This window comes from Symphalangus syndactylus, chromosome 10, assembly GCF_028878055.3.
Source record: "Symphalangus syndactylus isolate Jambi chromosome 10, NHGRI_mSymSyn1-v2.1_pri, whole genome shotgun sequence".
Classification (NCBI taxonomy): Eukaryota; Metazoa; Chordata; class Mammalia; order Primates; family Hylobatidae; genus Symphalangus; species Symphalangus syndactylus.
Window position 1 is genome coordinate 101,059,263 of NC_072432.2, and position 12,437 is coordinate 101,071,699.

Here is a 12,437-nt window from a genome sequence, read left to right on the forward strand (position 1 = left end):
GGAGCGTCTACACAGGAGCTCAAATGGGCCGTACCTTGTAGCATTCCGAGGACAGGCCTGAATTCTGAGAAGGGAAAGTGGTAAAAGTATTGTCCAGTGCTTTTTACGTTGGTGGCTGAGCTTGGTGAGGTGTGTTTTTAAAAGACCATTAGTCTGTTCTACCTTTCCTGAAGACTGAGGACTGTAAGGGATATAAAGATTTCACTGAATACTAAGAGCCTGAAAAAATGCTTGGCTGATTTGACTAATAAAGGCCGGTCCGCTATCGGACTGTATAGAGGTGGGAAGGCCAAACTGAGGAATTATGTCTGACGGAAGGGAAGAAATGACTGTGGTGGCCTTCTTAGACCCTGTGGGAAAGGCCTGTACCCATCCAGTGAAAATGTCCACCCAGACTAAGAGATATTTTAATTTTCTGACTCAGGGCATGTGAGTAAAGTCAATTTGCCAGTCCTAGGCAGGGACAAATCCCTGAGCTTGATGTGTAGGAAAGGGAGGGGGCCTGAACAATCCCTGAGGAGTAGTAGAATAGCAGATGGAACACTGAGAAGTGATCTCCTTGAGGATAGATTTCCACAATGGAAAAAAAATGAGAGGTTCTAAGAGGTGGGCTAGTGGCTTGTACTATAGCACAGCCTGCCTTTGCTGGTGTATGGCGATTAGGCCTGGTGGAACTGCCATCAATAAACCAAGTGTGATCAGGTGAGAAACAGGGAAGAAGGAAATGTGGGGAAATGTGGTGAATGTCAGGTGGATCAGAGAGATGCAGTCATGAGGGTCAGGTGTGGTATCAGGAATAATGTGGGAGGCCGGATTGAAGTCCGGCCCAGGAACAATGGTAATTGTGGGAGACTCAGCAAAGAGTGAGTACAGCTGAAGGAGCCGGGGGAGCAGAAAGTATATGTCTCAGGTGTGAGGAAGAAAATAGATTTTGGAAATTATGAGAGCTGTAGAGAGTGAGTTGAGCATAGTTTGTGATTTTAAGGGCCTCTAAAAGCCCTTAGGGCGGCAGCAGCCACTGCACGGAGACATGATGGCCAGCCTAAAACAGTAAGGTCAAGTTGTTTGGACAAAAAGGCTACTGGATGCAATCCTGGTCCTTGTGTAAGAATTCCGACTGCACAGCCCTCTCCGGCTGTGCGTAATGAAAAGGGTTGGGATGAGTCAGGGAGAGCTAGAGTGGGGCAGTCTCTTAAAGCTGTCTTCAAGGAACGGAAAGAGGAGTGGGGAAAGGATTTAGGATCTATGGGGTCAGCTAGGTTTTGTTTTGTGAGTTTATATAATGGTTTTGTTAGGATGGCAAAACCAGAGATATCCAAAGGTGAAAGTATCCAAACATGCCCATGAAGGAAAGGAGTTGTTGTTTTGTAGAAGGGGTTGGAGTTTGAGAGATTAGTCGGACACGATCGGCAGGGAGAGCACGTGTGTTTTTATGAGAATTATGCTGAGATATGTAACAGATAAGGAAGAAATTTGGGCTTGACTGAAGTAATGGGGGCTGTCTGTGAAGCTTTGCGGCAGTACAGCCCAGGTAATTTGCTGAGCCTGATGGGTGTCAGGGTCAGTCCAGGTGAAAGCAAAGAGAGGCTTGGATGAAGCGTGCAAAGGAATAGTAAAGAAAGCATGTTTGAGATCCAGAACAGAATAATGGATTGTGGAGGGAGGTATTGAGGATAGGAGAGTATATGGGTTTGGCACCACAGGGTGGATAGGCAAAACAATTTGGTTGGTAAGGCGCAGATCCTGAACTAACCTGTAAGTCTTGCCTGGTTTTAGGACAGGTAAAATGGGGGAATTGTAAGGAGAGTTTATAGGGTTTAAAAGGCCATGCTGTAACAGATGAGTGATAACAGGCTTTAATCCTTTTAAAGCATGCTGCGGGATGGGATATTGGCGTTGAACGGGGTAAGGGTGATTAGGTTTTAATGGGATGGTAATGGGCATGTGATTCATTGCCAGGGAAGGAGTAGAGATGTCCCATACTTGTGGGTTAAGGTCGGGGGGATATGAGAGGAAGACGCAAAGGAGGCCTTGGGTTGGGGAGAAGGGCGGCAATGAGATGCAGCTGCAGTCCGGGAATGGTCAGGGAAGCAGATAATTTGGTTAAAATATCTCGGCCTAATAAGGGAACTGGGCAGGTGGGGATAACTAAAAAGGAGTGCTTAAAAGAGTATTGTCTAAGTTGACACCAGAGTTGGAGAGTTTTAAGAGGTTTAGAAGCCTGGCTGTCAATACCCACAACAGTTATGGAGGCAGGGGAAACAGGCCCTTGAAAAGAAGGTAATGTGGAGTGGGTAGATTCCGTATTGATTAAGAAGGGGAAGGACTTACCCTCCACTGTGAGAGTTACCTAAAGCTCGGCGTCCATGATGTTCTACAGGGCTTCTGAGGTGATCGGGCAGCATCAGTCTTCAGCCGCTAAGCTGAGAAGATCTCGGAAGGAGTCAGTCAGAGAGCCTTGGGCCAGAGTTCCAGGGGATCTGGGAGTGGCTGCCAGGTGAGCTGAACAGTCTGATTTCCAGTGGGGTCCTACACAGATGGGACGTGGCTTAGGAGGAATCCCAGGCTGCGGGCATTCCTTGGCCTGGTGGCCAGATTTCTGGCACTTGTAGCAAGCTCCTGGGGCAGGAGGTTCTGGAGGAATGCCTGGCCACTGCAGTTTAGGCTTTTGGAAGTTCTTGTGTGCTGGAGATGTGGCTGGGGTTTGTCTCACAGTGGAGGCAAGGAATTGCAACTCAGAAATATGTTGCTATTTGGCTGCCTCTACTCTATTATTGTACACCTTGAAGGCAAGGTTAATTAAGTCCTGTTGTGGGGTTTGAGGGCCGAAATTTAATTTTTGGAGTTTTATTTAATGTCGGGAGCAGATTGGGTAATAAAATATATATTGAGAATAAGACGACCTTTTGACCTTTTAGGGTCTAGGGCTATAAAGCATCTCAGGGTTGCTGCCAAACAAGCCATGAACTGGGCTGGATTTTTATATTTGATAAAAAGAGCCTAAATGCTATCTGATTTGGGATAAAGAAAAAGGAGCATTAACCTTGACTATGCCTTTAGCTCCAGCCACCTTTTTAAGAATAAATTGCTGGGCAGGTGGGGGAGGGCTAGTCATGGAATGAAACTGTAAGCCAGACCAGGTGTGAGGAGGGGAGGTGATAAAAGGATTATAGGGTGGAGGAGCGGAGGCTGAGGAAGAATTGGGACCTAGCTCGGCCTGGCGAGGAGGGGAGAGGTTAAAAGGGTCTGTAGAAAAGGAAGATTAGAAAGACTCATCGATGCTTGGGGTTGGGACTGAGGGGACAGGCGGGAGGGAAAGAAGGAAGATTTGGGATGAGTTGCACTGGGAACAGAGACTAGAGAGGGACCGATGTGTAAAAGAATGCCTGAACGTCAGGCATCTCAGACCATTTGCCTATTTCATGACAAGAATTATTTAGATCTTGTAGGATGGAAAAATTGAAAGTGCCATTCTCCAGCTATTTGGAACTACTGTCGAGTTTGTATTGGGGTCAAGTGGCATTGTAGAAGAAAATAAGGTGCTTAGATTTTAGGTCAGGTGAGAGTTGGAGAGGTTTTAAGTTCTTAAGAACACAGGCTAAGGGAGAAGAAGGAGGAATGGAAGGTGGAAACTTGCCTGTAGTGAAGGAGGCAAGCCCAGAGAAAAGAGAGTAGGGACAGGGAGAAGGGGTGCGGGGTTCTTGCCCTCCAGAAAAGCAGAGAAGGGGTCGGGGCACAGAAATAAGGAGTTGGGGCACAGAGATAAGAGGTCGGGGCATGGAAATAAGGGATCAGGGTGCAGAGTTGAGAGGTCAGGGCATGGAAATAAGGGATCAGGGCACAGAGATAAGAGGTCAGGATTCCTGCCCCTCCCCCAGAAAAGCGGGACTTGCCGCTAAGGGTGAAGGAGAAGGGGTTGAGGGGTTCTTGTCCCTCCCACCAGAAAAGTGGAGAAGGGGTAGAGACACAGAGAGAAGGGGTTGGGGGTCTTGCCCCTCCCCCAGAAAAGTGGGACTTGCTGCTAAGGGTGAAGGACCAAGGCAGGCATCCCTGTGTGGTCTGACACCTCTGAAACCTGGGTGAATAATCAGAGAGGCGTCCCTGCAATGATTAAACACCAAGGGAAGGCTGCCTTCCCAGTCCGTGACCGGCATTGGAGTTTTGGGTCCACAGATAAAACGTGTCTCTTTTGTCTCTACCAGAAAATGAAAGGAATTGAAATTAAGAGAAGGGAGAGATTGAAGTGTGGTGCCAAGATTGAAAGGAGAAAGAGGTTGAGGGATAGTGAGGGAGGCTGGAGAAGCAAGTAAAAAGAGGCCGCTTACCAGATTTGAAATTAGTGAGATGTTTCTTGGGCTGGTCGGTCTGAGGACCTGAGGTTGTAGGTGGATCTTTCTCACGGAGCAAAAAACAGGAGGACAGGGGATTGATCTCCCAAGGGAGGTCCCCCGATCCAAGTCACGGCACCAAATTTCGCTCACGTCTGTGTGAAGAGACCACCAAACAGGCTTTGTATGAGCAATAAAGCTTTTTATTTCACCTGGGTGCAGGCGGGCTGAGTCTGAAAAGAGAGTCAGCAAAAGGAGATGCGGTGGGGCCGTTTAATAAGATTTGGGTAGGTAAAGGAAAATTACAGTCAAAGGGGGTTGCTCTCTGGTGGGCAGGAGTGGGGGGTCACAAGGTGCTCAGTAGAGCTTTTGAGCCAGGATGAGCCAGGAGAAGGAATTTCACAAGACAATGTCATCAGTTAAGGCAAGGAGCAGCCATTTTCACTTCTTTTGTGGTGGAATGTCATCAGTTAAGGTGGGGCAGGGCATTTTCACTTCTTTTGTGATTCTTCAGTTACTTCAGGCCATCTGGGCATATACATGCAAGTCACTGAGGATGCAGTGGCTTAGTTTGGGCTCAGAGGCCTGACACTAGGACCTTTGGAATCCTCTATGTGATGATTCATATTTTTTGTTTTTTGTATAATTTTAAGTTATTCCTCACCTGTATATTTTGTGGGTTCACATGTCTTCTTCCATTTTTTTTTTCTGCTTTTGAAGACATCTCCCTTCCCCTGCCTCAGCATTAACATCTCTGACTCTGTCAACTAGCCACTGAGGATTATCATAACCCCTTGGAATTTTCCCTGGATTGTTGATAAGTTGCTTTGAAAATATTCTCTTGGTTTGTTTCTTGTTATTGAATTTTAAAATTCTAACTTTCATTTTTATCATAAGACACTTTATAATATAAGGTAGATATCTAGTGGATTTTAACTTGCCCACTAGGCTATGGAATTAAATTGCATGTAGTCAGTGTTAATGCTTTTGCATCACCCTGTGGACCAGTTTCCATCCAGTGTCAGAGCCCCATCTAGAATATTCCCTGACCATACAGGCTCCTTCTGTACTTTCTCTGAGAAGCTGTAATTTCTCTTATCTAAAAATCTCACTTCCAACCCTTGTCCCTGTGAGGCATTTTGCCAATCTATGATTGAGTAATTAAAGTCTCTCATTATTACTACCTGGCCTAATTTTGCAGTTTCCACAATCTCAATTAACGTTTCTATCTCAGTTTCCTGGTCAGGTGGGCTGTAACATATTCCTATTATGACTTTTTAATTATGTGAGAATAGAATGTCCACCCACAGAGATTCTACAGAAGTCCCTTTTTCTGATAAGATTTTTATCCTACTGCTTTGTACAACTATCCTTCACACAGCAGTATTACAAAAATGTATTTATTTATCCATCCTCTTTGCAAGATGTGTTTGAAGCAGCTTACAAAAATACCCACAAAGATAAAAAAAAAATTCAGCGAGAAAATAGGGACAAGGTAATAGAAGGGTAGAAAAATAAGATGTAGCCAGAATGAGTTCATCCACCATAAGTGCTGAGTACTGTTAGAGTGTGCTATAAACCTGCCTCAGAGTTTCCTCATGGCCAGAATGAAGAAGGGAATAGGATCAATTACATGGTTTAGAGTGTCTTTGAGGTAGAGTTAAACCAGTTGCTTAGGAAAGGCACAAAAGCGTCTTCTTCAGAGGTTCAAAATTTCTCTCCTGGGTCCTGATACATCCTCAATAACATTCTTACAGTAAATGCAACATGTTTCAACAATTAACTTCTTAGTGTGCTCCCCCATGTAGGATTACTACACAAATGGCAGCATAGAATTTGGTAAGAACAGTACTATGGATGACTCAAGGGAACTTCTAATAAGTATTAAGCAATAATGGATTCAAGAGCATCCTCCCTGGCAAGTGATTGGCCTGAATATATTCTATGTGGCCAGGTGAATGCAGGGCTCAGTGCTTTAACAACCAACTGAACAAGGGTTGAGTATCATGATTGTGGAGAAACATTGCTGGGACCTCAACTAAAAATAAAACCAATTGTCCTCCACATGAAATGCCCACAAGTGAAAACCAAGCCTTTACACAAAAAGCAGTTTGGGGTCAGAGCCAATATTTGGGTAGGCAGGTGCTCACAGCCACACCATTTTGGCTTGTGAACACTCCTAAATACATGTAGATGAATGCAGACCTCAGTAAAGTGCCCCTAACTTTAAACAATGTATTTCCAGGTCAACTATCCAAGATAAGCTGATAGTAAAATGCTTGCTCTATCAGTTTACAAAATCACTTACAAAAATGTTAAATTAAGCCTCTAGCCCTGGAACCAATTATGGATACAGACTTTTTGATAATGCATTTTAGCTAAGGCTAGTTAAAAGATGAAAAATATTTACTAAAATCAATGACTTTCATTTTGGGGTAACTGATCTTGCTATCAATTGAACTCCCTAGTAGTAGTTAGAAAGTAAGAGCAAGACGGACCAGAAGAGCAAAAGTCCATTCTACATGGACTTTTCCATTCATGGAAATAAAATAACATTATCTACACATAGGCGTTTGCCGATTTTTCTGCGCCTATAGTAGAGTGTCTGATGGAGGATGGATAGTGGACTATAGTTTCAAGTCATTAAGGTAAAAGTTAGAAATAAGGCGGTGGTGGGGAGCTGTCTCATGGGAATATTATATGCAGATTCAGCGTAAGTGTGTATAATTTAGAGTCAATATAGGTGTATTAGCCAGTAAACTAATTCTTTCCACAGAGCCCAAGGAAACATCAACAAAGCTAGGCATCTGACTCATGAAAATGTCACAAAGATGCTTTTAAGTCTGCAAATGGCCAATAATAGAGCAGGCATCCCAAAGCACCACCTGCTTCTCAGGGAGAACGTTGGCTGGCAATAAGCTTAGAAGAAAATTGTGCACACTATCTAGGAACCAAAGAGGTCTAGAGATTGAGGGCTATAAAGAACTGTGCTACTAAGATATGAGATATTCTAAACTTTGGTCAAGCCACATAAGAGTATAGCTGAAGTGGTGGTACCAAGTAAATACACTCTCTGGAACTGGAGTCTCCCTTTATCATGGCCCTTGAACAGCTTTTGGAGGTAGCTTTATTCTTGACAGATGCTAAATTAGCCCAAGATTTCTAATCCACTCTACTATACAAGGGCTAGTTCTAAGGTCAGTGTATAAACTCTACTTAATGGGATGTTAGAAGAACAAAGGCCATGTTTAACCCAAATGTTGGTTAAGTAGTTCAGGTAAACTTGGCAGGAGACAAGGTTGAAAAACATTTCTCAAAGCACAATCACAGAATAACTTCAAAACAATGTCTAATAACAAAGAGCAGATAATAGACTTGGAGAGATGATTTTGAAGTCATCAGTGTTGATACCTTGAATATCACAAATCCTGGGCTTATGGTCCCTTCAGCATCATTTCCTTTTTAAAAAGATAACTACTGAGATGTAATTCCCATACTATAAAATTAACATTTAAAAAGTGTACAATTCAGTGTTTTGTAATATTCACAAAGTTATGCATTGATCACCACTGATTGCAGCACATTTTTATCAACCCTTAAAAAAATTCCTGTACCTATTAGTATTCAGTCCCCATTTTCTCCTCCCTCATTCCTTGACCACAACCAATCTACTTTCTGTCTCTATGGGTTTGCCTATTCTGGACATTTCAAATAAATGGAAGCATGTAATTGTGGCCTTTTGTGTCTGGCTTCTTTCACACTTCTTATCATTTTCAAGGTTCATCCATCTTGTAGCATGTTTCAAAACCTTATTCCATTATATGGATATACCCTATTTTGTTTATCAGTTCATCATCAGTTGATGGGCATTTTGTTTCTTTTTTTTTATATTACGAGCAACGCTGCTGTGACCATTCATGAACAAGTTTTTGTGTGGACGTACGTTATTATTCTCTTGGAGATATACCAAAGAGTGGAATTGCTGGGTCATATGATAACTTTGTTTAACTTCTTTCCAAAGTGGATACACCATTTGGCATTCCCATCAGCAACGTACAAGGGTTCAAATTTCTTCATATCTTTGCCAACACTTGTTAGTATCCCTATTTTTTTTATAGCCATCCTAGTGGGTATAAAGTGGTACCTTATTGTGATTTTGATCTCCGTTTCTCTAATGGCTAATGATGTTAAGCATTCTTCCCCCCATGGTTTATTGACAAATGACCTCTTGTTTGAAGAAATTCTATTCAAGTCCTTTGCCCATTTTTTAAAATTTAAATTTTAAACAATTGAGTCATTTGCAATGTGGGCAGTTGTGATATCAAACACTTGCAGCTGTTGCTTTTGACAAGTGTCTGAGGGTAGGGCTGGTCACACAAAATGAACCCTGACTCATGTAAAAGACAAGCCCTGAGAATGGAAGTTTCAAACAAGTTCCCAGACAGCTTAAATAGTGACAGGTATCTGGGGATGGCAATTTTGGAGAGCTTGAAACCAATTTGTGCCTTGTTTCCCATTCACCAGTGGCTACTGGGCTTCTGTTTTTCACAACTACTGTGTTTGTGAGGTTACTAGCTTTCAAAGCTACCACAGAGCTGTGGAGAAGGGCACGGGAGTAGGACAAGTCAAAAGGACATAAGGTGCCTGTTCTTAGAGAAATGCAGTTGTTGTTCTTGAATTAACTCTCCTTTGATTGTTACATGACTTTAGTAATTTTCAGGGTTCTGAAAAAGCTAATTTTGACAGTTTTGTTAGTATTCTCCTTGCTTTTATGAAGGGATGGAGTCCTACTTCATCACTCTAGAGGGCGAGTTCTATATTATTTCCTTTTGATGTAGTCTATCAACATTGTAATTAGCCAAATACTCTGTTGACTGGAATAGTTTCTTGAGTAATCCGATTGCTTTCTTTTTCTTGGAGCAAATACAATTTTTTAAAGCCACCTTCCTTTTCTCAGGCTTAGCAAGAAGTCAGGGCAATATCAAGGGAGCTATTTAGTGCCTTCAAGGCCACAGATATATTTGGAGAAACATGTGCCTAAGTGATGACAATAAGTGCTAAGGTTTGAACATACCAGGAAGGTGGTCACTCTGGCTAGAAGGGGAAGATATAAGAAGAATAGGTTTATAAACTCTTCATGATTTTTTACACTTAAAAAATTTTTAACTTCTAATTTTTGTGGGTATATAATAGGTATTTATATTTATGGCGTACATGTTACATTTTTGTATAGGAATGCAATGCATAATAATCACGTCAGGGTGATTGGGTAATCATGATTTTGTATACTTTTCTGAAGTGGTTACAACATTATCAAATGATGTGAATTTTGAGACATGTTACTGAGTTTCTAAATACTTGGCATGAATATCAACTAAAGAATGAATGGCTTTTGGATTCCCCTCTCAAAAAACTTGCACACTAAAAGAACTTTTAAAATATATGAGCACATAACAGAGTGGAAATGCAACCCATGAAATGGGAGCGAATACCTGAAAATCATATATCTGATAAAGAGTTGATATATATCTAATGAAGAGTTAATTATCCATTTATCGATGTTAAATAAAATGTGGTATATACATAAAATGGAATTTTATTTGGCCTTAAAAAAGAAGGAAATTCTGACACATGCTACAACATGGATGAACCTTGAGGACATTATGGCAAGTGAAATAAGCCAGTTTCAAAAAAAGCAAATATTATATGATTCCAATTATGTGAAATACCTAGAGTATTCAAATTCATAGAAACAGAAAATAGAATACTGATGGCCAGGGAATAGAGAAATAGGGGATGAGGAGCTGTTGTATAATGGATACAAAGTTTTAGTTTTGGAAGATGAAAAGAGTTCTGGATATTGGTTACACAACAACATGAATATACTGAACCATTACTGAACTATACAGTTAAAAATGGTTAAGACAGCAAATTTTATGTTACATGTTTTTACCAGTAAATATATAAGTGATCTCTTTCTCTGTATATATATGCAATTATAGAGGTATATAAATATAATACCTGCCAAAGTGCATGGAGGGAATATTTACTGTTCAGCCAGGGACAAATAGCTAGAGTGAGTAGGGAGGCTTACCCAGTGATGGCTTCCAAGGAGATGTGTGAGCTCGACCTGTGGTCTAAAGAAGGAACCTGTGCACATAAGTATAAAAATGGCATAGTGTAGGGATTCAACAGAGGAACTTTTGCTTGTGGTTACATGGACTTACGGGCATTGAGTGGCAGTGCTTTTTAGCAGCAGGGAGATGAGATCAGATAAAAACAGACAGGAGGCTGGGTGTGGTGGCTCACGCCTGTAATCCCAGCACTTTGGGAGGCCAAGACAGGCGGATCACGAGGTCAAGAGATTGAGACCATCCTGGTCAACATGGTGAAACCCTGTCTCTACTAAAAATACAAAAATTAGCTGGGAGTGGTGGCGTGCCCCTGTAGTCCCAGCTACTTGGGAGGCTGAGGCAAGAGAATCGCTTGAACCCAGGAGGTGGAGGTGGCAGTGAGCCTAGATAGCCCCACTGCATTCCAGCCTGGCAACAGAGTGAGACTCCGTCTTAAAACAAAACAGAACAAAACAAAAAAAACAACAAAAACAACAACAACAGAAAAAAACCAGACAGGATACTGAGGAGGGTGCTGGGTTTAAATTTCCTAGTGAGCTCCCAACTGATTCCATGAGGCAGAGGATTAAAGGCCTAATTCTGGATAAGTGTGCAACACATTAAAAATTGGTCATTTGTGTTGTCTTTTTATTCCTTTCACTTGGAAAAATATATAAGAGGGCGAGACGATGTGAAACCCCAACTAGCCAGAGGAACCAAGCCCTAAAGGGGTTCTCTCACAGGGGGACTTCCTTCAGAAAGATTCTAATTACATGAGTTTATTGATCACACACATTCTGCCAGCCGCCTCTACTCATTTGCACGCTTCAAATGAAGAGAGTGGCCAGGGAGCTCTGTCCAGGGCAATGAGAAAACCACTGCCATGACACCCAGATAGCATCTCACACTTGTCATAGGGAGTCTTCTGCCATCTGTCCAAGGGAACAATCTGACAGAGCACACAGGATGAAATTTTGCTAGCTTCTGTCTTTAGATAAGGACGCTATCGCTGGCTGAACATATTTTATGTATAACCTACCAGCTGCAAAGACCACTCAAGCATCATGTTTAAATATATTTGATACTATCTGGAATCCTGTTAACTCTTGCCAGGGTGTATGGATTTTAAAAAGCATATAATATTCAATAGATGCTCAGATTAAAAACAAAAACATATGAAAAATGACTGCAGTCCATTTCCGAATGGAAAGGATGTGGGGGAGGGAGGAACATGTGTGTTGAGCAGGACAATGGAGTGGCAGAGGTTGGTGGTCGTGTGGAGAATTGCACAGAGACTATTAAGGGAACATATTGTAATTCACCTCTTTTCTCTGTCTCCTGATTGCAAATGGGACCAGATATGGGGATGACTCAGTATTATAAAGCTTTATCTTCCTCTGTAGCCCCACTTGCCACTCATTGTTGGCTGATTTCAAGATTACTTCTCATAGTTTAGACAATTTTAAATTAGGTCAGAACCAATGTTTAGAAAAGATAGAACATAAATTCAGGCTTATCTATAACATTACTGTCACTGTCCTCAAGAATTTGTACAAATTAATGGTAAATTTTGTGCTACACACATCTCAACCTAAAGCCTTTGAAAAGTTAGGGTCCTCTAAAGGCAAAGCATGGTTTTACTTTGTCCTGAGATCACCTTGGGTATTTGTCAATAACAGTAACAATAATGGGTCTTCACTATTGATATGGTGTTCCTCCCTTTTAGTCATAAAGGTTTCTCCTCTTTAAACTTAAATACTTTAGTGTGTATTTACTAGGGAGAAGAAAATTATTTTACATACCCATAATACTGTTATTAAAATCAGGAAATCTAATATGAATACAACATTACTATATAATCCATAGTCTACATTCAAATTTAATCAGTTGTCTCAAAATGTTATTTTATCTGAAAGCATCCTATCAGTGACTTTTTTTCTGGTTTGTCATGTCTCTTTAGATTCCTTTAATATGGAAGAGTTCCTTGGACTTCCTT

General features: G+C 41.6%; 1 long non-coding RNA gene across 1 annotated transcript in view; it reads left to right on the plus strand.

Moving 5' to 3' along the window:
- Positions 1 to 611: 611 nt before the first annotated feature.
- LOC134731655 (uncharacterized) overlaps positions 612 to 12,437 on the plus strand; it is a 281,433-nt gene continuing 269,607 nt past the window's right edge. The window contains exons 1-2 of the long non-coding RNA XR_010114113.1: positions 612 to 702; positions 2,381 to 2,497. This is a non-coding gene — a long non-coding RNA (uncharacterized lncRNA). The remainder of the gene's footprint in view (positions 703 to 2,380; positions 2,498 to 12,437) is intronic.